General features: G+C 37.2%; 1 protein-coding gene across 3 annotated transcripts in view; it reads left to right on the forward strand.

Moving 5' to 3' along the window:
- The window catches only part of TENM4 (teneurin transmembrane protein 4), a 3045593-nt gene that overhangs the window by 758143 nt on the left and 2261611 nt on the right, over positions 1–25839 (forward strand). The gene's annotated exons all lie outside the window — the stretch shown is intronic.

Raw genomic sequence — 25839 nt, forward strand, 5'->3', positions numbered from 1 at the left:
CAATGTTTTTTATAACAACAAAGCTTCTCAATAGATGGTGGTTGTGTTGTCTTTAGCACTGTTAACATTTTTGATTTATATTTAAGATGATAAGAAATAAAGGAGAGAGAGAAGAGAAAAAAATAGACTGATGCAACTGAATAGTTAAGTTTGACTTTGACTTTTTAAATCTTACTCAAATCTGCTTTCTTCATTGTTGTTGTTGCTAAATACACCGTGGTCTTGCTGTGGTGTATTATCATTTTCTTTTGAGATTTTGCTTTATCTCCAGTCCCTGAAACAGACAAATTCTGCCTTCTGTTTCCAAGAACAGTGAAAACTAGTGGCTCTCTTATTAATGGTCCTGCAAAGTGCCAGCCAAAGTTACAGTGTTCAGCATTCCAAAATAATACTTTCATTTCTTTGTTGACCAAAGTTAAAAATTCTTTTCTAAAAATATTTTTAGAAAATTAATGTTATTGCAATATTTTGTTCTTTTATAAAATTGGTTTGACCTGAGTAGATTCAATTGACCATATTCTGAAAATATTATACTTCTCTTTTAATGCCTATTAGTTATCCCTAACTACTCTAAGAGATAAACTCTGAAGTCTCAGTGTTCCGATACAAGAGAAGTTCTTTCTCAGGGATGAATCTGAGAAGGCAAAGGTAGAGGAGGGTTGCTGTGCTTGAAGAACCCAGTTGGTAGATATTTCATCATTTTCAACATTTGGGTTCTAAGATCACCCTGGATTTTGACAGCCAGCTAGCATAAATCAACAGGAGACAATGAGCAGGACTCAGGAGGGTTATATGGTCCAGACCGGAAAGTGTTATTCATCTCTTTCATTCACATTGCTTGTTCAGAAGTCAGTTTTATCTAGATTAGAGGGGCTCCAGAACTATAGTCTGGCTGGTTTACAATTCCACACTGTAAATAGGAAGCCGCAATGGTCGGATTTCCATCGATGTCACTGTCCATTTAGGAAATTTTAATCTGATGGACATTTACATTTTTGATGGGCTGAACATCCAGTGAAGAGCTCTGTTTGCTTAAGGATGAATGGCACTTTTTAAAAATTGTACCAAGGTTTGCTCTTGTAATCTCAAATACTGAAAAGTGACATGAAGCCCTCCCTTTATTTAGTGGCAAAAAGATGGGTTTGACTCATCAGGTTCCTACCAGATGAGTCTTGACTTTCCTGAGCTCTAATTTCCTCATCCGTGAAATTGTGGGAGTATGACAGACCTTGCCAATGTTACTTAAGAGTTACTTGACTTCTCAGAGCTCTGAGAATCTGTCAATGAAATTGTGAGAATAGAAAAGATCTTACCAATATTGTATTAGGTCTGGAGGAAAAATATGTAAGATGTGCATATTAGCCATCTAAGTGTCTAGTACAAAGTGGATGCTTATTATTAGCTGGTATTGCAATTATTTGTGTTAATACTAAGTAATGACTTGCAAAGGATGCATCATAGGTAACATTATTGATATTAACAAGATAGCTGATAAACCATAATATCACTTTTAACACCTCGATGGTTTGTTATAGATCCGGTTAACATTGGTAGCCTTCAGAGTTCAAACTTACATAGATGATGATCTTAATCTTTTTTTTTACTTAGTAGTAGTTCCACCTGGATTACTTTAGAGCTATGTTGACAAAGAAACTGATTTTTCATCATTGCTTATAGTTTGTAAATATCATTAAATACTCAATAATCATTTTCAGTTTCTTTGAGAAACTAAATATCTGTGATCTTTTGTATGGCACCTATGAACTTGAAGCGCAGCTCATACACTCTTAGACATTTGTTTTATTTTTCTACTACTCTAGATCATTTGAAGGAAGATTTCTTTATAGGATTATTTTGTTTATTTGACATATGCAGTTACTGTTCAATATATGAACATAAGAAAATATGTGAAATACCTACTGTCACCACGTTCTTGGAAGGCATCTCTGATAGAATTAATAACTTTTCAGAGTAGAATTAACTTCTGGAATGTGTAATGATTATTTTAACCTTCATATGTATTTCCTAAAGAGTAAAGTTGGTAACTAATTCCTCATTGTAGGAAGCATTGAAGCCTATTAGGATTTACCTTTTCAAAATGTTGTAGCAATTACTTTTCCATGGGACAAACCTGAGAATAGATACTCTCTAAGCTCTGTTTCAACTCCAGTCTTAGAAAAATAATTTAACTTCTACCAGTTTTAGGCACCTTGTCTATGAAATGAAAGCAATAATACCAATAATACCTACTACACAGAGATCGAAAGCATTCCAAGCAGTACACAAACAAATTGGATGTTCCATATATGTTTATTCTATTTGAATCTAAGTTTGAAGTTTCTATGATAGTATTAGAAACTTCATTTTAGAAAGATGTGCATTTTTGTTATGGAAAGTGGCTACCCTCTAAAAGTCACTAAATCTAAAATTCAAATAGAGCACATTCTAAAGGAGACCATAAATGCTCTGTTTGCTTCGTACTGTTTACATGTTTTCCAACACAATTTACTGGAGAATGAGATGAGATAAGTGGAGATGTTTGTTATTAAATTCTGTTCCTTGCATTTTAGCTACATCAGTGAAAGCAGGTTTCTGGATTCTAAGTGCTAGAAAATGAATTATTGAAGTGTGAAAGCGGAACTGTGTATTGAAAATTGCAAAGCACACAAGGCTGGCTGGTCTGTCTTATCAGAGAAGCTGGTTTTGTAAGAACTTAAGTGGTTAAACCTTAAAGTCACCTCTACCTTGTTATTCGAAGCAAACACTCTACCCCTTTATATATACCTCTTGCCCCTGGAAATAAAAATCCCATAGCTGATATGTTGTAAATGTTAATTAATTCACTGCCATTTCTTGCACTGTCTTTTGCATTTTAATTGCTATATAGTTTAAACTGGTGACTATTTTATCCAAACCCAAAACCAGGACACATTGTCTGAAACAAGGTCTGACATTAGGCTATAAACTGTGCCAAAAGGAATACACAGGCTGAGTCACAGACTGAAAACATAGGACTTTACAACCACTATAAACCTTATGACATCAACCAAGTGTCCTCATTTCTTGGGCAACATTCTCATCTAGAAAATCAGGAAAATATAAATGACATGTGGGACTGAGGTAAAATTTTAATTTTTCTATTTCACTTCTAGATGTATGAGATCCAGATGTATTCTGAAAGATAAAAGTCCATAGAGAAATACTGGAGTTTCTCTAGTATCGTATGTATAATTAGAACCTTACAGGATTTCTGAGCTATTACTAAGTAGCCTGTTCTAGAACTTACATTGAGGGAAATGAAAAAAATAGAGAAGTGAAATTTAAAATCACTAAATATTAGGGGTCACCTATTGAGAAAAATCCCGTACCTACAATAACTAATTTAATCTTTCCATCAATCCTCTTTTGAACATTTCAATTTTATGGAAGCAGAGTAACTTGTCCAAGGTCACACAAATTCTAAGCGGCAGCCTAAGAATTTATGTCTGGTCATGACCCTTTCGTGAAACCAAGTTAAACTTCTACCAGTTTGCAGTTTTTCTAAACAATTCAAATACATCGTTCCAATATCAACCAACTCTCAGACACAAATTGTCTTAATTCAATTCAATTTTGACACAAGCTGCTCAGGGTGGCAGGCCCCACAGACAGTCCACAAAATTGTCACCACTTTAGATGTCAGCTGCAAATGGCATGCCCAGGCTACCCGCAGATTCAGGGCTCCCTTCATATGATAAGCAAATCAGTTTTTATAATTTGCCAAAACAACTCAAAGAACTTAGTAAAGTACTATACTGTACTTACAGGTTTATTATAACTGATGCAAATCAAGAACAGTTAAATGAAAGAGATGCATGTGGCAAGGTATGGAGGAGCAGGCATACACAGCTTCAAGACCCTCTCTGAGAATACTACCCACTCACACATCACCAGCAGGGAAGCCCCCTGAAATCTTTATTTCAGAGTTCTCATGGAAGGTTCATTACACAGACAAGATTGACTGCATCATTAGACACTGGTGACTGAACTCAATGTCCAGCCCTTCGTATTCCACAGAGGTTGGGGTGGAGCTGTTAGCTTTAACCCTTTTTTGACACTATTGGCTTCTCTGGTGACCAGACCCCATCTTGAAGCTATCTAGGGGCCTGCCAAGAGTTACCTTATAAATATTAACTGAGATGTAAACAAATGGGACTCATTGTCAATAACAGAAGTCACTCTTGTCACTTGGGAAACTCCAAGGATTTTTAGGAGCTCTTCTCCAGGAATCAGGAACAAAGACCAAATATATACATTTAATTCTATAGCCCAACCATCCATAACATAGATCACAGTAAGAGCTCTTTCTATCTACATTTCATATGTTTAAATTTACCAAACAGGGCTGCTCGGTTCAGAGACAAGAAATTATCTAACAAAGTTGACATGTTACAAGACTGAAATGTATCAATCTAAGGAACCCAGTCCTTGGACCAGCAGAGACACTCTTTCTTGAGATAAGCCTGTTGAAGACCAATCTTAGGGTCAAGAGAGCACATGTGTCTAATGACCACTCTATTGTTTGTAGATAGTGTATCTTAGTTTCACTGTATTTAAAATTGAATATTGATAGATGTCATTTTAAACATGAAGATCTAAATTAATGGCTGAGAATGTCTAAGCAGTAAATTAGTTGCGATGAGTGACTCCATGAAGATGAAACAAATAAAAGAAAACCACCCCATGCTATCCCCATAAGGAACCTATCAGAAAAGAGAAAATTTTTATATATGGTTCAAACATAACAAGAACATTTCAAGCTTAGTTCCTGTAGCTGCCAGTTTAAACATCTAAAAAAAACTTACAAAATTATAATTAATTAATCAATGAATAATATGTTTATATGCTTAATATCTTTCTTTTACTGCTAGGCAATAAACCCACAAGTGTGAAGACTGTGCCTGTATTATTTACTACTGTATTCCCAATACCTATCATGGCACCTGACACACACAGCAAGAACTTTAATAAAGTTTTATTGAATTAATACATGAATAAATCAGAAAGAACTAGTTTTGAATCTTGACCTCTGTAGTTACTGTGAGCTTGAACTACTTAACCTCTCCGAGCCTCAGTTTCCTAAATATTTAAAATACTATTAACTTCTTTGAGTTATTGGGAGATTTTAATATGCGGTCTGCTTATCATAGAGCATGGCAGATAGTATGTATTCAAAAGTTACCTCGTATTATGATTGTGTAAGCCAAAGTTTAAATGGTACAAATAAAGTTTAAGACATTATAACCTATAGTGCATATTTCTATAAGCTATTCAAGATGTTATTTCATTAAGGCTTCTAGATTAAATTTTCTTTATTCCAATAATTATCTTGTACTTCTTAGTAGATATTCATGCTAATTGAATTAACGTATGCCTGCATAAGTAGAAATGCAATATTCTATTTCAACGAACAGGCACTGAGCCTATAATACATGATAAATAAGACGAACAAAAGATAATCTCTGTACTAAGCATGTTGGGGTGTGTTCGTGGGGAAAATTTCTAAATTAATCTTTACAATGAAGAATGATAAATACTGTGTTGAAAACATTTGACAATCAATGATCACCCATCCGCATACACAGAGCCAGGGTAAACTACCATGGATATCTTTAGCATGGTAATTCATAGTTCAGAAAAGTTCTTCCCATTCTTATTCCCTTTATTATTTGATTGTAATATTGCACATCTATCTGTACCCATTGCTTGGGTGCATGAATTGAAGCAAATATAATTTCGGTGATTTGTCCAATATTTTGCAGCCCAAGAAATGGTATCCATTCATTCCGAGTTTGTGTCTGGTATCCCTATCTATTATACACATCCCCCTTAGTTTTGATCCTTTAGTAGATAACTGTAGTATAAATTCTACTAAATGTATATGGCTCTATCTATGCATATATAGTTCTCATTCCATTAGCCTTTCTTCATTAGTCCATTTTATGTCTTTTAAAAAATTTTTGTAGGTACAGAGTAGGTGTATATATTTATGGGATACAGGGGATACTTTGATACAGGCATACAATGTGTAGTAATTGGGGTTAATTTGAAAGTTAATAAATCCCAGGACAGGCGTAGTGGCTCATGTCTATAATCCCAGCATTTAGGGAGACCCAGGTGGGTGAATCACTTAAGATCAGAAGTTCAAGATCATCCTGGTCAACCTGGCAAAACCCATCTCTACTAAAAATACAAAAATTAGTTGGACTTGATGGTGCACATCTATAGTCCCAGTTAATCAGGAGGCTGAGGCATGAGAATCATTTGAACCTGGGAGTCAGAGGTTGCAGTGAGCTGAGATTGTACCACTGTATTCTAGCCTGAGAAACAGAGTGAGACTGTCTCAGAAAAAAAAAAAAAAAAAAGAAGAAGAAGAAGTAAAGTAATAAATCTCTTTAAGTACTCTGACAAAGTGAGAAACAGGCCATGGGATTTTGAACTAAAAGTTGCAGTGAGGATTTTCATTTTTAAGATAAGGTGAGTAGCATCCCTAGTAGAATGAGGCTTTACCATCAGTACAGTGAGACCAATAGTACAGTTATTTCAGAGGGATGCTGTGAAGATTATAAAAGATAATATATACAGTGTCTAGCACAAGCTAGATGCTCAATACTTCTTAGTTCTCTTCCCGTTTCCTGTCAAGCTGTCCTACAAATGAAAATTTCCACTGTCTCTTCTGCAACTACACACACAACTTTAACATCCAAGAAAATGACTAGAACACCACAGATAACATTGTTTGGAAATAGCATTGTAGAAAGCACACACACAGCAGGCTGAAGACATACTGCATATTATTTATATAGGAAATCTAATAGTTTTCATTATGTCTATATAACCGCCCCCACCTTCCCTAGACTGCAGCTCGGGCAGTATAACTGGGCAGAGACTGCACAATTCCAAAGATTTTTTGAACTGCTACAAAATTAGAATCCATGAGGGAAAGGCTCACTAGAGGACATCACAGGCGAGGTTATCATTTTTCCCTTTTGAAGTTGGGCTTCATATCTTTTTCTCATTACAATCATTGCTTTGAAATATGATTTTTTTAAACAGTAATTTTCTAGAACAAAAGGGATAATACCATATTTCAAAAGCTTTACTGTGAAATTAAACCTTTGAACTACTGTGAAAGAAATTATTCCCTCAAGGCTGCAAGGCTTAAAGGTTATTAAAAATTTAATTTTAAAGAAGGCATCCAGGAAAAAAAAAAAGCATATAAATGCTACTTAGAACCCAGATTGCCCAATTTAATAACTCCCATTGCTCCTTATTTTTAAATAATCTGGAAATGTGAACAAATGCACTTCATTTTTTCAGTGGCTCATCAGTATGTCAACAGATGGCTGGCACTGCTCGTTACCATCATCTATTTTCAACTAGAGGCACATGCACTACAGTGGCTCCACTGGTATCTTCTGCCTCCCCCATTTAACAGAAGGAAGAGCACAATGTAGAAGAATCACCACACACAGGTCACACTGAATCAGGAGAACCCCTCAAACTGCAGATCTATTGAGTGTAATTGTAATTATTATAAGAACAAGTATCTAAACCATGGAACAAATGGACAACACTTCAAGGACTGGTAGATTAGAAGAGTTTCAGTTTCCTCATTTGTAAAATGAAGAGCATTTTTTTCATTGTGTTATGGACACGATAGTAACACCTTCATTAAACAGGCAGTGTGACATTAGGTTGCTTTTTGTGCCCTAGTTTCCTCATCTGTAACTGGGGATTATAACAGTGCTTATCTCACCTATTTCACATGGTTGGCATAGATATTAAATCAGTTTATACATATACAATGCTATATAAATAGCTTCTGGCACATAGTGAGCACAATGTATTATTATTATCATTATTAATTTTATTTCTATCATGTCCAAGTAATGTACTGCATTCTTAAGATAAAAAGATAAAGTCCGTGCCCCTAAAGAGCTCAAAAGTGAGTAGAAGAGACATATAAGAAACCAAGATAAAAATTACAGCACAGTAGAATACAAATCAAAGGTATGTTGAAGGTAGATGTTTGTGATTTGGATCTGCCTGGGTGGTGATGGTGTCAGTGGAATATGTGGCTGGGGAAGGCTTCCCTGAGGAAGTGCCTCAGGAGAACCATTCTAAACAACAAGGCATAAAAGTGGATGGCACATTAATAAGGCCTATTTCTCAGGGGCACAGCAGAAAAAGAAGTAACAAAAAACCTATGCTTCTCAACCCTGACTACAATACAAAATCACCCATGAGGCTTCTTAAAAATGCCATCCCCTGACTTATGGAACACAATCTGCAGGGCTGGGGACTAGATATAGGTGATTGTAACAACCTGCATGCAGAAGTCTGATGCCTAGCTAGGGTCAAAACCCACTGCAATAGTGCATAGTCAGAGCACACTGCCAACAGTCACAGTACACATGCTAGGTGCCCTTATTATTGATTTACATGTGTGTACTTAAATATGATGATCTCAAAGACCTCTCTTTACATATACACTTTGTCAAGTATGTTCACGTACCAGTGGAAGAAGTGGCAAGCTAGATCATCAATTATAAGCAGAAAACGTTGGACTCGTAATAAAGCTTTCACCAAGCTGGAAAAGTGACCCAAATTATGCTTCAAAGTGAGGCTGTATCTCTGTCCTGTTTCTTGAAGAATATCCAACATTAACATAAAGATCTTCATAAAACTAATTATCAGTAGGTTCCAGTTTATTTAGCAACATCCAGACTTGTCTCTTTGACAGCATTCACTTGCTGTAGTTTCATCCGTAGAGTTTCTCACTCACTAATATGTTAACCTTGAACTTTCTGGAACTACAAGTTCTTCCCACTAGACTATGTGTTCCTTGAGGACAGTGACAGGGAGTCTACCATTCACTGTTGTTTCTCTAGCATCTGGTAAGGTGCTTGTCATGTAGTAGGTGCTAGTAAATATTTATTTAGTAAATAATATTTTGTTGAATTATTTCTTCCCACGAGCCTAACTTGAATGCCATTTGGCTCTCTAATTGAATGCTTTTGTAAAAAGGTTGCTTTGTAACCGGGGGGTTGGGGGGCATGGGGGCATCTCAAAGATGCTCTGAATTCCCTGATCCAAGGTTCTTGGCCTCTCTCAACCCAAAGAATGGGGAAAGGGGCCCCAGAGGCATGGTGAGTTTGCAGTTTGAATAAATATTGTGCACCCAAAGAGTTTTGCAGAGAGCGATTTATTAGGCAGGAAGAGAGAAAGAGAGAGAGAGAGAGAGCTCCCACACTGCCATGGGAGGGGATCCAGAGAAGGATTCCATATAGGGAGGGAGCAGTAGGATTTTAAACCTTGAGTCATTCCCTCCCCATTCATATTCTCATCCAATAAGGGGAGTTCTTTCAAACTTCCTCTGGCGTGATTGATCTTTGACTCTGATACCGGATTGGCCACTTCATCTACAACAGAGCCCCCTCCTTCCAGAGCTTTTGGTGGACTTTTTGGACAAAGAAGGTCACTTGGATTTTTCCACCTAGCCTGTGTGTGGGAAATCCAGACAAAGAACTTTACATTTCTGGATGGAGGGGTGGAGTCAGGAAACTCCTGTCCTTGAAATGCTGCTCCTGTGGACCTGAGAATAGTCCCTCAGGCCCCCCTCTAAACAGGAAAGTCCAACTGCCTTTGGGATACACGTGCCGATTGCTCTTTAACTAATTCCTGCTGAACTGGGGCATACAAGGGGCCCTGCCGTTGAGGTTTCTTCCAGAATGGAGTCTTCCAGAGGTATAGCTTGATTCAGAGGTCCACGATAGAACTGATGAGCCGAGAACATCTGGGGTTCCATTTTCAAGACTATTTGTTGCCTTGTGGCCTTAATTTTAGAAGAAACAAATTTCACAAGAAGGTTAAAGATGAGAGGCCCGAAGACCAGCAATAATAGAATAGTTATAAACAGACCTAGAAGAGAGTAGAGTCAGGACAGTCAGTTGTTAAACAAGTGCCACATCCTATTTCTTTAAGGTCTTCAGCCCTGCCTTTGATTCGGTCCCTGAGTTCTTTAACTTTGGTTAAGACAATACCCGATTGGTTTACAAAGTAATAGCATTCTTTTCCTAAAAAGAGGCAGGTTCCTCCTCTCTCTGCTGTTAGCAGATCCACGGCCCTTCTATTTTGAAGAGCTGCAGCATCTAAAGAGTTAAGCTGCTTTTTCCATGTTAGCAACCTTTTCCATGTGATTATTAAACTCCTGAGATAGCTTATAGTAAAACTGAGTAGAAGTAGTAAGTGGAGAAGAGAATATCTCCCCACTTACAGCTTAGGGAGAAATGTCGGGAGACTGCTTGTCCTAGGACTCCTCGAACAGTTACAGACTTGGAGGACAACCATCCAGGACAGGAAAGCAAAACTGAGAAGGCCACACCAGTGTCCAGGAGGAGACTGACCTCCTGGCCCTCTATGGTCAGCTTTTCCCGGGGCTCGGTGAGGGTGATGGCTTGTGCTCGCGCTTGCCTTGGGTGCCCTCAGTCCTGCTGCTGGGTCATCTGGTTAGTCACTTCAGGCCCTGGGAACCTTTGTCCCCTTGGACAGTGTGCTTTCCAGTGATCCCTTTTGCACAGTGGGCAAGAACGAGGAGATGGTTCTTTCCTTTGGGGACAATCTTTCTTAAAGTGTCCCAGTAGGCTGCAGTGGTAGCAAGCTCTGCCAATCTGGCAGCTAACCCAAGCCTTTCTCTCTTTCGAGCCCCTTGGGTCCGCTTGCCTGAAGGCCATGACTAGGGCTGCGACCTTTCTCTGTTCCCTTCTTTCCCCTTCAGCCTGTTCCTCCTGCTCTCTATTACAGAACACAGAGGTTGCTAGATTTAGTAATGACTCTAGACTGTGTTCTGCCCCCAGGGCCAGCTTCTGGAGCTTCCTTCTAGTGTCTGCTGCTGATTGTGTAATAAATTTGTCTTTTAGTATTAGCTGACCCTTGATGGAGTCTTATGACAAGGGAGTATACTTTCTTAAGGTTTCGTGTAACCACTCAACAATGGCTGTTGGGTTTTCTTCCTTTCCCTGAGTTGTGGTGGATAACATTTCATAGTTCATGGGCTTTGTCCTAGTTCTCCTTAATCCCTCAAGTATGCAAGTTCCAATACCACTCACCACTCTGAAGTCCAATGTTTTCCTGGCTGGCTCGCCAAAAGATGAAATGGGGTTGGTGTGGGGGCATCCTGAAGACGCTCCCAATTCCCTGATCCAAAGTTCTTGGCCTCTCTTACCCAGAAAAATGGGGAAAGGGGACCCAGAGGCTGGTGAGTTAGCCATTTGAATAAATACGCAGTTTTGCAGAGAGTGATTTATTAGGCAGGGAGAGAAAAAAAAAAAAGAGAGAGAGAGATGGCTCCCATGCTGCTGTGAGAGGGAACCCAGAGAAGGATTCCATATAGGGAGGGAGCAGTAGGATTTTAACCCTTCAGTTAGTCCTTCCCCATTCATGTTCTCATCCAATGAGAGGAGTTCTTCCAAACTTCCTGTGGAGTCATGGATCTTTGACTCTGATGCTTGATTGGCTGCTTGGTTGACAACAGAGCCCCCTCCTCCCAGAGCTTTTGGTGGACTTTTTAGACAAAGAAGCCCACCTGGATTTTTCCACCTACCCACCCACAGGAATCTCAGACAAAGAACTTTACATTCCCAGATGGAGGGTTGGAGCTGGGAAACTCCTGCCTTTGAAACCCCACCCCTTGTGGACCCAGGAAGAGATGCTCAGCTTTGCAATATTCAGAGAGATTAGCTCATTTTAGAAGAATATTTATGGGGACCAGTGACATTTCCCTGGTATTATTATAAATTATTATATTCAGCATAATGCAGGCAAAAACTTTAATTCTGTTTTGTGCCTCCATACAGAGCAGGGGATAATGTCCATGTTTGCCCACCTAGGCTGTGACCTCAAGCTTCTACCTCCCACATTGACTTATTAAGATATATCCCACTAATATGCTCAGATCAGCCTATGTCTGTAGTTGTCATTTTTATAGACAGTCTATGATACTGGCAACATCTGACAATTTGTTCAATATTCTAGTATATTCATATGTGAATAATTATATACAATAAAATATTTATAATTAAAAGATACTTCCTGTTCTTTTTAGAAGTCTGGGTTTTACTCTTTCTTTCTCCTATTGTCTAGAGTTAAGCAGAGCTAATCATTCACTACATTTTTAAAAGAAAAGTTGTAAAGACTGCAGTGTGTGTAACATGTAATTCCTCATTAATGTGACTGTTTTTCCCCTAAATGTCTAGAATGTCACTTAAAATGAATTTTCTCATTAACCTCAAACATGCGAACTTGTGAACTGTGATTAACCAAATAAGACTATACCCAGAAATTGAGCTGCCATCATTGCACTTAATATGGCTTTGCCAATTAGTCTATAAATAACACATTTTTGAACACGCTTCAGAATTTTGAAAAACAAAGCCACTTCTGGATGTTCTGAAAGACAAGAATAGTGAAAGAGACTATTCAAAGAAAAGGGAAGAAAATGACTTGCTCTCATTAGAGGAAACAAAAATTATTTAAAGGAACGAGGGATTAGATGATGATATAGACCAATATTTGTTTGATGTCTGATCTGTGCATTAGATTTTCTTAGATGTAGTAGGTATGAATTACTAAACAAGTCAGTAAGATTTTTCTTCAGGAGAAAATTATCTAGCAAATATTTATTATGCCATATTATGCATTATGCAGGACACCAACAATGGATTACAGAGATAAATAAGATAAATTACTGTGTTAATGGAACTCAGACTTGGTAGATAAATAAGATAAGCAAATATTTAGGAAAGGAATCGGGGAAGTTGTGGTGGTGAAATGCACGCATGTACAGAGGCAGAATGGGGGCAGCTAAGAAAAGAATGATAGGTGCCTAAATAGGAAGGATTTGTGAACTAGGTAGTTGCTTAACATAATTCTGAAGTTTCAATGCCTAAAGAATAAAAATAACCTAGGAGGTTAGTAATTTGGTGCTCATTTATAGTTTCTGAGTTTTCTCCAAAGTATGTTTAGCAGATGCTGTGAGAATGGAATGAATGACTGGCAGAGGACATGGGCGCCAATGCTCAATCTCTTGGCTGGTATGGGGCACAATCCACTTTTGGTTCTGTTATACCCAGCCCATCTGACAAAAACAAAGATGGAAAGCAAGAGGACCCTTCTACTTCTAAAGGCACTCAAGAGAGATACTCCTGTGACTCAACCATTCCCCTGAGGGTTGTCATCCTCATGCCCAGCAGCTAGAACCTATTTTTCAACTACTAGTTTTCTTCTCCCTGACAACATTTCTGACCAATATGGCTTGCTCCATTAAGCTGTATTTCCAGTGATGTCTTATGGCTTTATATTATTTTTTATAACTTTATTTTAGGTTCAGGAGTACATGTACAGGTTTGCTACATGTGTAAACTGCATATCATAGGGGTTTGGTGTACAGATTGTTTTGTCATCCAGATACCCAATAGGTAGTTTTTGTGATTCTCACCGTCTTCCCACCCTCCTCCCACCTTTCACCCTCAAGTAGGCCCTAGTGTCTGTTATTCCCTTCTTTGCATTCATATGTATTTAATATTTAACTACCTCTTATAAGTGAAAACATACGGCTTTTGGTTTTCTCCTCCTTTGTTAGTTTGCTTAGGATAATGGCCTCCACCTGCATCCATGTAGCTGTGAAGGGTGCAATTTCATTTTTTTTTTAGGGCTGCATAGTATCCCATGGTATATATGTACCACAGTTTCTTTGTCTAGTCTACTGTTTAGGTTGATTTCATGTCTTTGCTATTGTAAACAGGGCTGCAATGAACATATGTGTGCATGTTTCTTTATAGTAGAATGATTTATATTCCTTTGGCTATACATCCAGTATGAGATTGCTGTATTGAATGGTATTTCTGTGTTTAGGACTTAGAGGAATCACCAAACTGCATTCCACAATGGCTGAACTAATTCATATTCACACTAGCAGTGTTTAAGTGTTCCTTTTTCTCTACAGTCTTACCATTCTGACTAATAGGAGCTGATATCTCATTGTGGTTTTAATTTGCATTTCTCTAATGATGTTGAAAATTTTTTCGTCTACTTGTTGGTTGCATGTATGTCTTCTGTTCAAAAGCCTCTGTCCACTCATGTCCCTTGCCCACTTTTTAACGTGGTTGTTTATTTTTGCTTGCAAATTTGTTTAACTTTCTTTTAGATTCTGGATATTCTAATACTCTTCATATACCTGGCTGTCCCATTAATGTTGATACACAAACAGAACACTGAACAGTTAAAAAGATGTGGCAAATTTTGTACTTCAGAACAGTAATTAAATGAGTTCATACCTTCAACATGAGTAGAACAATGCCTGGCCCATAGGAAACATCAATAAAGGTTAGTTATTAGTGTAACAACCATGACTATGGCTGCTGTTACTACTATCAAGTAAGTGAAATAAGAAACAAGCTCATACTTTCCATCCCCATCTTTAAATGACATAGACATCCTGTCTTGTCTGCTAATGTGTGACCCCATAAGAATGGAAAATGCATCTTTCTTATTGACTAATGTATGCTGAGGACTTTAGCAGTGCTTAATAAAAATGTGTGGAGTAAATTCAAGATTAAGCTAACTTAATCCTCAAAACTTAGTTTTTTTGTTTTTTGGGTTTTTTTTTGAGTTGGTATAGTGAACTGATGTCATTTTCCCCCAGAGTGAAGTTGATACTCATTCACTCAGTTTTTATATTGATTTCATCTAACAGTGTAGGTTCTTATCACAGAATAGGAAATAAAAAAGAGGTATGAAATTAGGGGAGAAAGGAGAGAGGGAGAGACATTTTCCAATTAATTAGGTAGTGATGCAATTTCTGGCCTCTTGTTGTTTTAATAAAAACGTGATTTCTTTTGTCCTTTTTTGAAGAGTTTGGGATAAGATGAAAATTGCAAGTGCATAAGTAGGGAAAGAGGCATACATGAGTGGAGTCTGCAGTGTAGACAGTATACTTGCAAAACCTGGCAGTTCAAGAAAAGAGGTGGGCAAGAAGGGCAGCTTCATTTCCTTGATGAAAGCCAAGCATAGGTCTTTGCAGATCTTCCATTCACTTACTTTTTGAATGGATAATAATAAAAATAACAAGGCCGGGCACGGTGGCTCACACCTGTAATCCCAGCACTTTGGGAGGCCGAGGCGGGTGGATCAGGAGGTCAAGAGATCGAGACCGTCGTGATCAACATGGTGAAACCCCGTCTCTACTAAAAAAAAAAAAAAAAAAAAAAAATTAGCTGGGCATGGTAGTACGTGTCTGTAATCCCAGCTACTCAGGAGGCTGAGGCGGGAGAATTGCCTGAACCCAGGAGGTGGAGGTTGCAGTGAGCTGAGATCGCGCCATTGCACTCCAGCCTGGGTAATATGAGTGAAACTCTGTCTCAAAAATAAATAAATAAATAAATAAAAATAAAAATAACAAATATATGACATTCCATGGCACTATTTAATCAAAAAGTAATCACTACATAAAGCATCGCATCCAAACTTTGGCTTCTCCTATGTGAAATGGGGATAAGCGTTCTCTCTCATGTGGGATATTAAAGCTTGAACAAAATACCATGCAAAGAGCTTAAGATACTGGACATGCTACAGATTCAGGGATTTGAATAGGTGTTGCTATATGCCTTTATTAATGACTCCTCACCTCAGGCCTGGCAGGGGGCATTGATTAGTCTCATTTTACAGGTGAGGGATCACTGGCTGGGTGAAGTGAATTGGCCAGCTCTGCCCTTCTGTTTTCTTAAGAAACTGAGAGCCAGGATTCTAATTCAGGGATTCAGTAAGAACATTCCTTCTTCTGACATAAATTTTGGTTGTGTCTTTCTTTTTTTTAAGCTGAAGAGATTTGTTTATTTGTTTGCCAGTCTAGAAAATATATCTATTTTTTCTTTTTCTTGTAATACATATTTTTAGAGTTTATTAGGCTTTTGGCTTCAATTAAAAATAATTATTTTTGGTGGTCAAACAAGAATTATCTCATTTTGTATTAATAGTAATGATTTCTTCTGAACATCTTCAGATTCCTAAAACAACAAGGCTACTCAGTTTCAAAATAGGACACAGAGAAAAATGCACATGCATCCATGTAGAAGGAAAAGAGTCAGGGTGAATGGAGGATGAACAGTACCAGGGATGAAGCGGCATCCCTGGAAGCTAGGTTTCTGGACAACTCAATGTCTGCAGAGTGGTTGAAACAAGAGCAAAGTTATAATAGTCAAATTTGAAAGGAGCCACAGAGTTCTCACTATGGACAGTGAAAGGATGAAGCACAAAAATGAGCAAAGGAACTAATGCTGTTGCAAAGGGAATATGCTAAACATTCTAACTATTATTGTTATTAAATGCCAAGATGTGTCAGATGTTGCCCTGTTAGCTAGGTACTTCTGATATGTTGTCTTTTACTTTGTAGTAATGAAAGTGTTATAATTTCCAGATTAGCATAACCACCAAGAGCACAATCTCTGAAGATCCTGTGTTTTTTTTTAGGGGTACCCCACTTATCCACCCAAGTACTGAGTTGTCTGTGAAAACTGGAGTTTAACTTTATCTATAAGAGATACTGGAAAGTATCATTGGCGATTGGAAATCAACAACTTATCTCAAAGAACATTTATTTAATTTTGTTCTGAGAGGCAGCAATATGTGTCAATGATTAGGAGATGTGCTTATAGTCCTGACTATTGAAACTGTAACTTAGACACTTCACAAAGATCCTTCCCACGCATACAAGAAGCAGAGTGTGCAGATAATCCCCAAATCCCTTTCCAGATCAAATCTCAAAATGCATGAGATGATTATCACTGTGTCCCAAGGTCTCAGTTCATGATTCCTGAGACTGCTTCGTAGGCTCCAGAGCAGAAAAGCCTTTCCTCCTTTGACCAAGGTGGCTGGCCCTACCTCAGGTATGATTTTCCAGGTTGCTAAGTACATTTGGGGGCATGTGTGCTTGGCCAGCTGATCAGAGGCTCTGACGTGAGGCTCTGTGTGTTCTGAACCTTGTTTACTAGCTGCTCCTGTATTGAATGAGGGTTAAGCAGGCCTGCAAATTGTGATGCTTTTAATCTTCTTCAGTTTCTTCGCTTCCTACTCCTCTTCCTTGGCTTAGTATGCTCAGCAGTAACGCAGGCCCTTAGGGTTTGCCTAGGGCAGCTTCACTGAAAAGTGCCTCAGGCTTTCCTTACTGTAAAAATAAGGGAGAAAAAAAGAACTTTCCCCTCTCTGCACTTGCTTCCAGGATCACAGCTCCATAAATACCAAAGCCTCTGTTAATACTTCTTCAATAAATATCTGTTGCACATGGGCTTAATTGTCCAGAATAAAGCTTAAACTGCTCTGAAATCTTCAGATTTTTAATGAATGTTAGGAAAAGACTGTTAGTGAGTGGAAATGAATTATAAAGCCATTGTCTCAGTAGTCTGAGATCATTTTTGTTTTGACTATTTTTCTCTGAAGTCCAGGATTATGCACAGTAGTTCTCAAAAGTCCATCAAATTTCTATTCCAAAAGCCCCCTGAAGTTCCAAAGAGATTAATAATGCCTTCCGTGCATTAAGCAATAGCTCTCAGATCTTCATTTGTATCAGTGAGCATGTCAACTGAGCAAAGCCATGCATTTGTTTTAATGCAGATGATTAAGGAGATAAGAGTTGGTCATCCTCTTCTCGAAATCAAGTATGATTAAATATTTGTCAAATGTTTATTAATTTATTGTTATTCACTATGTACAGGGACAAAAGTAAATTATATCATCTACATTCTCAAGAATCTTTCTGACTTGTTAGTTGTTACAGTATCACCCTTTAAATATATTTTCCTTTGTTCTTTGTGCATTCTAATTCTAATTGTTCCAGTTATTAACTTGACAACCTTGGACAGATTAGTCTATTTCTTTAAATCGATTAAGTTTCTTAAAATTATAAAATGGGATATACTTGAATAAAATGAATTAAATATCTAAGGACCATACAATTTTCTTTTAATTCAACTGAATTAAAAGAATATTTATTGAGCACATATCGGCCAGATATGCTGTATATGTTATTTTTATTTCTTTTTCTCGATCACCATGTGAAGCAGGTAATATTCTCTATCAATATTAGTTTCAAGGCATACAAAGGTATTATTAAACTGAAACTTAAAAGTGAGTAATAGGCAGAATTTGAACCAAAGTTATTATGGTTTCAGAACCCTAGCTGCTTCCCCATATATGAGTCATTGTTATTAAGGTTATCTAATTTTGCATTTTCAAATGTGGTCTTTGATTAGAAAAAATACACTTCATTTGGTTATATCTTATGAAGTCAATTAGCCATGGAGTCAATGTCATCTACTAAATAAAAAATAAAAGGCTGGGCAGACACAGAGGAGTTGAAAATCTGGGAAGTAATCTGAAAGAGAAAATGGAAATATATACATATATGTATGTGTGTGTATGTATATATATATATGCGCGCGCGCGCGCGCGTGTGTGTGTGTGTGTGTATGATGAGCAGTTGATCTGCCAGGGAAACTCATACTGGAATGCAAGTTCTGAATGGAAACGTTTGTACATGTTGAAATATAGATTATCCTATCAGTTATTTCTTTATTTCCCCAATACTACTCTTTTCTCTCTCCTCCCTCGCCCCCACCGATTTCTTCATTTTTGTACAATTCTGTCTTTGCTTCAGTAAGCTGGCTTTTTCTCAGGAGCTGTGTTTTGTCAGCTCACAAGCAACTTAAACTCCACCAGCATCAGAATCATTGCCATTCTCAGAATGTGGTTCTGTGGTAGGACCTCATGTACAGTTTACAGATAAATTTCACAAGAACATAGGGTTCTCATGATCATAATAATGATGGACATGACAATAGCTACGGTGTTCCAGGTTCTCTGTTAATATTAGTTTCAAGGCATACAAAGATAGATTTAGAGACAGATTTCATCTTCCAAGGTACAATCATTCAAACAAGTAATAACTAAAAAATGGTAAGCACAATAATTGAATTGCACCATAAGAACACAAGTGGAGAAGAATCTACCGTGGAGAGGGTTAAATAGATTTACATTATGTGATAATATTGAAATAAGAGACTAGGAGTTTACCCAGTATAGAAGGAGAAGTTTGGGCAATATAAGCCCACACTGTGAACAAGTACAGGGTGATAGGAACAAATCTGAACATGTTTCTACCTGACACATGAGTTAAAGGTGCGGAAACATCAAATATTGCCTGCTGGAGAGTTGTATCTTAAATACGAAACCAAAGTATTTTGTTTTATTGCAATAACAACATAATTTGATTTCAAATTGTATAAAAGTATGTTTTATATATTAAAATATCAGCAGATTCATCTATTTAATCAAATTACTTATTGGGTGACTATTCTACCAGACAGTTAGTCACTGAGGATTCAATGGGGAGTGAAGTGAACATGGTCCCTACATTTGAAAAATTTATCATGTAATTGTGAAGCAAATATTAAACAACAGTAAAAAAATAAGTAATAGGTGGTCTCTAATGTGGTAAGTGATTTGATGATCTTTAATACAATAAATGAAGGGATCATGTTTCAGCATATTTGCCAATGAGGTTGACTCTCAAAATCAAGAAAAAAACTAAGCTATGACTGAATATATACACACACACACACACACACACACACACACACACACACACACACACATACATACACATAGCACATGGGATAAAGGTAGATAGTATCAAGTGTTTAATTTCAAAAAGAGACAAACCCCTGCCTTGGCATCAAGCTATAAGCAAAGGTTTGAGTATTATATCTGACCCAAAGCATAAACAAGATTAACTATGTTGATGCCATTATTTGTTTTAAACTAATTTAGTGGCTTCATTAAATGATTAAGGGCCCGAATTACGAGTATGATACTACTATCCACTGTTTTACCAAGATACATCTGATATAGGACATTTGCTTCAAAATCTTATATTTTAAGGACATTAAAAACTAAAATATTCAAAAAATAGGGCAACCTGGACTGACAAATCACATCATGTATAGCAATGGTAACAAAATAAAAATGGCTGTGTTGCAGAATGAATATGCCCCAATCATGTACTGATATTCTAATTCCCAGTGTGGCCTTCAGAAGGTTATTAGGTCATGATGGTGTTAGCTCATAAATGCAATTACTGCCCCTACAGAAGTGACCCTAAAGTTTCAGAACAGTGGCTTGGGCCTCTAGTAGTCTAAGCTACTTAAGATGGTCAAGTTGGAGGATCACTGCAGCCCTGGACTTCCAGACCACAGTGTGCTGTGATTTCCCCTATGAATAGCCACTGCAGTCAAGCCTCAACATTACAGCAAGTCCCAGTCTCTAAAAAACGATAGTTCATTAAGTTAAACAAAAGAGAGGCCAGAGAACTCCTGCAACCCTTCTGTCACGTGAGGACACACTGAGAAGACAGCCATCCAAGAACAACGTAGGCCCCACTAGACCCTGAATCTGCTCCCTTGATCTTGAATTTTTCCCACCTCTAGAGCTATGAGAAATAATTGTTTTTTTTAAGCTACTCAGTTTATGATATTTTTATTATAGCAGCCCAAAGGTACTAAGTTTCCCGAGCTGGAGGCATCATAGAATGGTTGTAAGACCTAGATCAGATATACGTTGTGTCAATTCAGCCTTACCTAGTTAATGACTATACTCCTTGAGTGATTTACCATCTCTAAGCCTTAATTAGCTAATGTTTATTGGAGATAAAAATGTAACTTACTTCCTATAATTATTGTGGAGATTTAATGCACATGTAAAATGTCCAGAATAATGCCTGTTACATAGTTCTGTGGTTTGAATATGTCCCCTATAAAAGTGTGTATTGGAAACTTAATCCCCAATGAAACAGTGTTGGGAGGTGGGGCTTGATGAGAGATGATTAGGATGGGAGGGCGGAGTGAATAGATCAATGGTGTTACCACAGGCCTAGGTTCATTATAAAAGGGCAAGTCTGGTCTCCTCTTCTGTCTTCGTCTTGTCCTTGCTTTGCCCCTCAGCCATGGAGGGATGCAACAAGAAGGCCCTTGCAAGATGCCAGCCCCTCAATCTTAAACTTCCTAGCCTCCAGAACCATGAACTAATAAACTTATTTTCATTATAAATGGCTCAGTCTATGGTTCTCTGTTATAGCAGTCCTCCCAAACAGAAGTGAAAGAGAGAGATGAAGACTTGAGAGTCACGGTTAGAAAAAGTACAAAACCAAATCCCTTAGAGCCCAAAGCTGCCATGACTCCCGTGGCTCTTTCTTTACTCAGGAGAACATGTCCAGTATCTTATCAATACATCTCTTTGTGCTGCTGACCTTAGTCCAGGTTGGATTTCTCCTACTTACAGTTGAAAGCATTCTAATCCAGTTCTTATTGTTATCACATGGTCATTGGTGAATGTCTACTAAGAATGACATTTAAGCACTAATAAGTTCTCAGTAAATGTTTTTAAATGACTTGAGTGAATAAACTTTTCAAATCAATGAATCTGGAGATATTTTCTTAATTACTACATGATTATGAAGGATGCTGTAAAGCAGATGTATTCAGAATTGAATAAAATACAGGACTGGAAATCTGTAGAGAGATGATGGCACAGAAAAAAATAATCAAGTCTTTCAAAGGAGGTTGACTTAAATTCAAATTCCACCTTTACTACTTATCAGTTGGATGGCCTTGGGAAGTAGCTTTAATTTCTCTAAGATCAATTTTTTCAACTGTAAAATGAAGAAAAGAAGCACTCTCATATGATATTATTTTAAGTATTAGCATAAGCATTTAGTATCCTTTTACCTTTTCCAACTATAAGCTTCTAGATGCTTTGATTGTTACATTGTATAACTGTTCTTTGCATGAGAAATACAGTAGTAATGTCACAAAGCTGCATTACAAAATAATGGAATTAATTCAAAAGACCGTACAATAGAGTCTAATTATACTTCCATTTCTTTCAAAACTTTCTAGAAAAAAATTGATTTGATATGTCATGTTTTTAAATTTTCTTTTAAATAATTGCTTTTCATGAATAGAATACCATATAAATATATGAAAAGACTCTTTAGGAAAATTACAATAAATATCTTGGCAAGCTTTAATTATTGACTGACCACCTTGCCTTTTTTGTTCATGACTCCTACCCCCTGAGTCATTTCTATACCCAATTTTTAAATGTGTTTCACTGATAGCAGTTTTCTTTGCTTATTTTAATATTGCTTAATGAAAGTGTTTGCAGAGCCAGTAGTCAGAACAGTGAGATTTGAATCACAGAATTACTGCACTGCACTCCTTGCTTCCTTTAGACTGCTTATCTTTCCTGATAATCGAGGGTATTATTTCCCATAGACAGCCTCATGCATCTAAGACGTATTAGAAACTGTCTTTAACAATCATTTTCCATTATCAAGGGAATTTGGGATAATAGAATGTGTAGTCACTTTCAATTTGTGTTAGATTTTCTGATGTGTTTGTACCACCACCATTTTATCAGCTTGTCACTGGAACAAATGAAGTTGCAAATTGCATTGACTTTTTTTCATGAAATCTTTGAAACTGTTTATTTTTAACATGCCTTCCCTTCTGTCCTTTATTTTTTTTTTTTCTCCTATAATGTAACAGGCTTTGTTTTCAACTTTCCGGGTCTTTGTCACTCAGTGAGTACCACAGTAAGGCACAACAATTTTCTGAGTCTGGAAAGTTCCGAGGGAAGGGATTCGGGCTTGTAGGGCATATTAAAGCTCAATGCAGATTGAAGCAATAAGCACGGAGCAATATGACGAACTACCTGTAGGCAGGGGTGGAGAATTTCTGACACCATGAAAGCCATTATACTCCTGTTCCGTTCAATAGCCCAGTTGGCTTAAAAGGTTACGAGTGATGTATGTTTTCATTATCTCCTATGGACTTGATGCCTCGGAGGACGCCAGATAGCTTATTCCGGCTTCAATTCTCTTCATTTGCACTATGGTGAGGTCTGTCAGAGCAAGCCAATATGTTTGCGAGGGTCAGTTTGCTTTCAGAAATGTTGTTCCATGATCTCTGTTATAGTCTTCTGCCTGAAAATCTGCAAGGAGTTACCACCTGGGGAGTAACTAAAAGCTTTTTAAAAAACACATTTTGATTTCCTGGGTATCAGCTGTCACTGTGAAAGCAATAATAGCAACAAAACAACAATAACATTAGTTATCATTTGTTGAACAGATATTATGTGCCAGGTATGCCTTACAGACATTATTCTATGATACAGTATTTACCATATCTCAGCAAGCAAGATATTATAATTTGTTTTATACCTGAAAAAAACAAGGAGACAGTAAAGGATTAACCAACTTTTCTAAAACCAGATCTTTCTAAGTGTTAGAGATAGTGTGCCATTCAAACTGAGGTCAGCCTAACTCCAGTAAATTCCTAACAGTTGCAAATTATTTTAGTCCAGTGTAGAGAAACTCAAAGTCTAGTTGGGGGACAATCTATGTATTATAGAATAATATTATTATTAGAATATTTGTAGTTTAAAGGGCAAGAGAAGCAGTATGTACTAAATACCACTTATATCTATCTTTAGGGGAAGTAATTAAACTTACAAAAGGAGGAGTCGGAAAATCATTGAGGACGTAACGTATCAGTGGAAACATCTTACATGCCATACAGCCCTTGAAACAAAGGCTCATACTGAGCCTTGAAAGAAGACAGAGTGCTAGGGGCACCCAAAAAGTCAAGAGCAGCATAAGAGGAAAGAATACTCCAACATCTAATCCTGTCTGTAAAAGCACAGGATAAAGGCAAAAGTATAGAAGTACCAGGTTGTTGCTACCAGAGGATGATGGACCAGGGAAGACTATGAAGGACAAATTTCATTTATTAATTTAACACAATTTCAAAACTATGAAATTGTAGTGAATATATGAGAGTTGTTTAATTTTTTAAAAAATGTGACGATCGATACCTGCTTTATCACCTGGCATTATTTTACAATAAATATGCTTGATTTTACAATAAATAGTGTTTGACTGAGACAAGCAGTACATAGATTAGAGTTACTATTAGACTATGCCACTGAGCTGCCCTGATTGTGACTATCTCCTGTTGTTTTGAAATTATATGTATTTTTTCCCAAAAGAACATGAATTAAGAGAATAGAAGCTATATTTATTTTAATACTGTTTCTTAGTTACTAATATTTCTTCATGCAGTTATTCAACACATATCCCAGATGAGTTCGTGTCCTTTGTAGGGACATGGATGAACCTGGAAACCATCATTCTCAGCAAACCGACACAAGAACAGAAAATCAAACACCACATGTTCTCACTCATAGGTGGGTGTTGAGCAATGAGAACTCATGGACACAGGAGGGGAGCATCACACACTGGGGTCTGTGGCGGGGGTGGGGAATAGGGGAGGGGCAGCGGGGGATGGGAAGTTAGGGAGAGATAGTATTGGGAGAAATTCCAAATATAGGTGATGGGGAGGAAGGCAGCAAATCACACTGCCAAGTATATACTTACGTAACAATCTCACATGTTATTCACAGGTACCCCAAGACCTAAAATGCAATAAAAAATTTAAAAAAAAATTTTTAAATGAGGCAAGGCAGATCATTCATATAAAAGCCCTCTCCAGACCTTAAGTACTAAAGTCAATTTTGCAGAGATTTCCAATGCAAGTATCATGGTTTGTAATAAAGAGTTGAAATTTCCTTAAACTAATCTAATAACTAGTTTGGTTCTCTTTTGAAAAAGCACATATTCTTTTACTCAAAATGACCTTGTATCATATGTGTGCAAAGGTTGATCTAACGCAGTGGGGTTTTATCCCATCAATTTATGTTAAAATTCCATGCATTTGTTTTAGAATGAGGATTGTTCTTTCATTACATGGCTATTATTTGCTTTGTCAAAACCCTCTTGGCTGTGAGCACACTTTAGAAATAGGAATTCTTAAGAGATGCTGAGAAGGGTATTCTGCTAATAGTACCCTTTAAAAATCTAAGAGGATACTCAGGAGTGGTTGTAGCACCATAAGGACTTACATAAGCAAGCTAACAAATCTGGGCAAATGAAGACACATCCAGGACACATCTGGGTCTACAATTTCAAGGGGCTGCAGTGTATAATGCTGATTAATTACTTTTATTTTTGTAACTCAACAATAAATACATGTATTCTTGACATTTTAAACAACTTTACCGTGGGTATAATTGATAGACGATAAACTGGACATATTTAAAATATGTGATTTGACAGTTAAGACATAGATTTATGCTTACGAACTCACCACCATAATGAAGATACTAAACACATCCACCATTCCCAAAATTCCCTGTTGTCCTGCTGTAATCTAGCCCCTGTCTGCTGGTGCCACCTTCCTGAAACTCTTAATTTGCTTTCTGTCATAAATTTGTTTACAATTTTTATAATTTTATAAAAAGGGAATAATGTATTATGTTGTCTGGCTTATTTCACTCAGCATAATTATTTGAAGAGTCATCTGTATTGCAGCAGGTATCAGTGGTATATTTCTTTTTATTTCTGGAGTAGTATTCCATTGTATGGATACTATAGCTTGTTTATCTATCTACCTGTTGGTAGGCATAGATCCCTTAATTTTCATTACCTTTTATGACCTTTGGTCTCATACTCCCGATATTAACAAATCCTTTCTGAAAAATGATTTCAAAGCTGAATTGTCTATTCTCTCCAAATCATGGGAAGGAAAATGGCCTCTCAAGAATACAGAGGGACAGAATTAGGATATTTATAAC

The sequence above is a fragment of the Saimiri boliviensis genome, chromosome 6 (assembly GCF_048565385.1).
Source record: "Saimiri boliviensis isolate mSaiBol1 chromosome 6, mSaiBol1.pri, whole genome shotgun sequence".
NCBI classification, from domain to species: Eukaryota; Metazoa; Chordata; class Mammalia; order Primates; family Cebidae; genus Saimiri; species Saimiri boliviensis.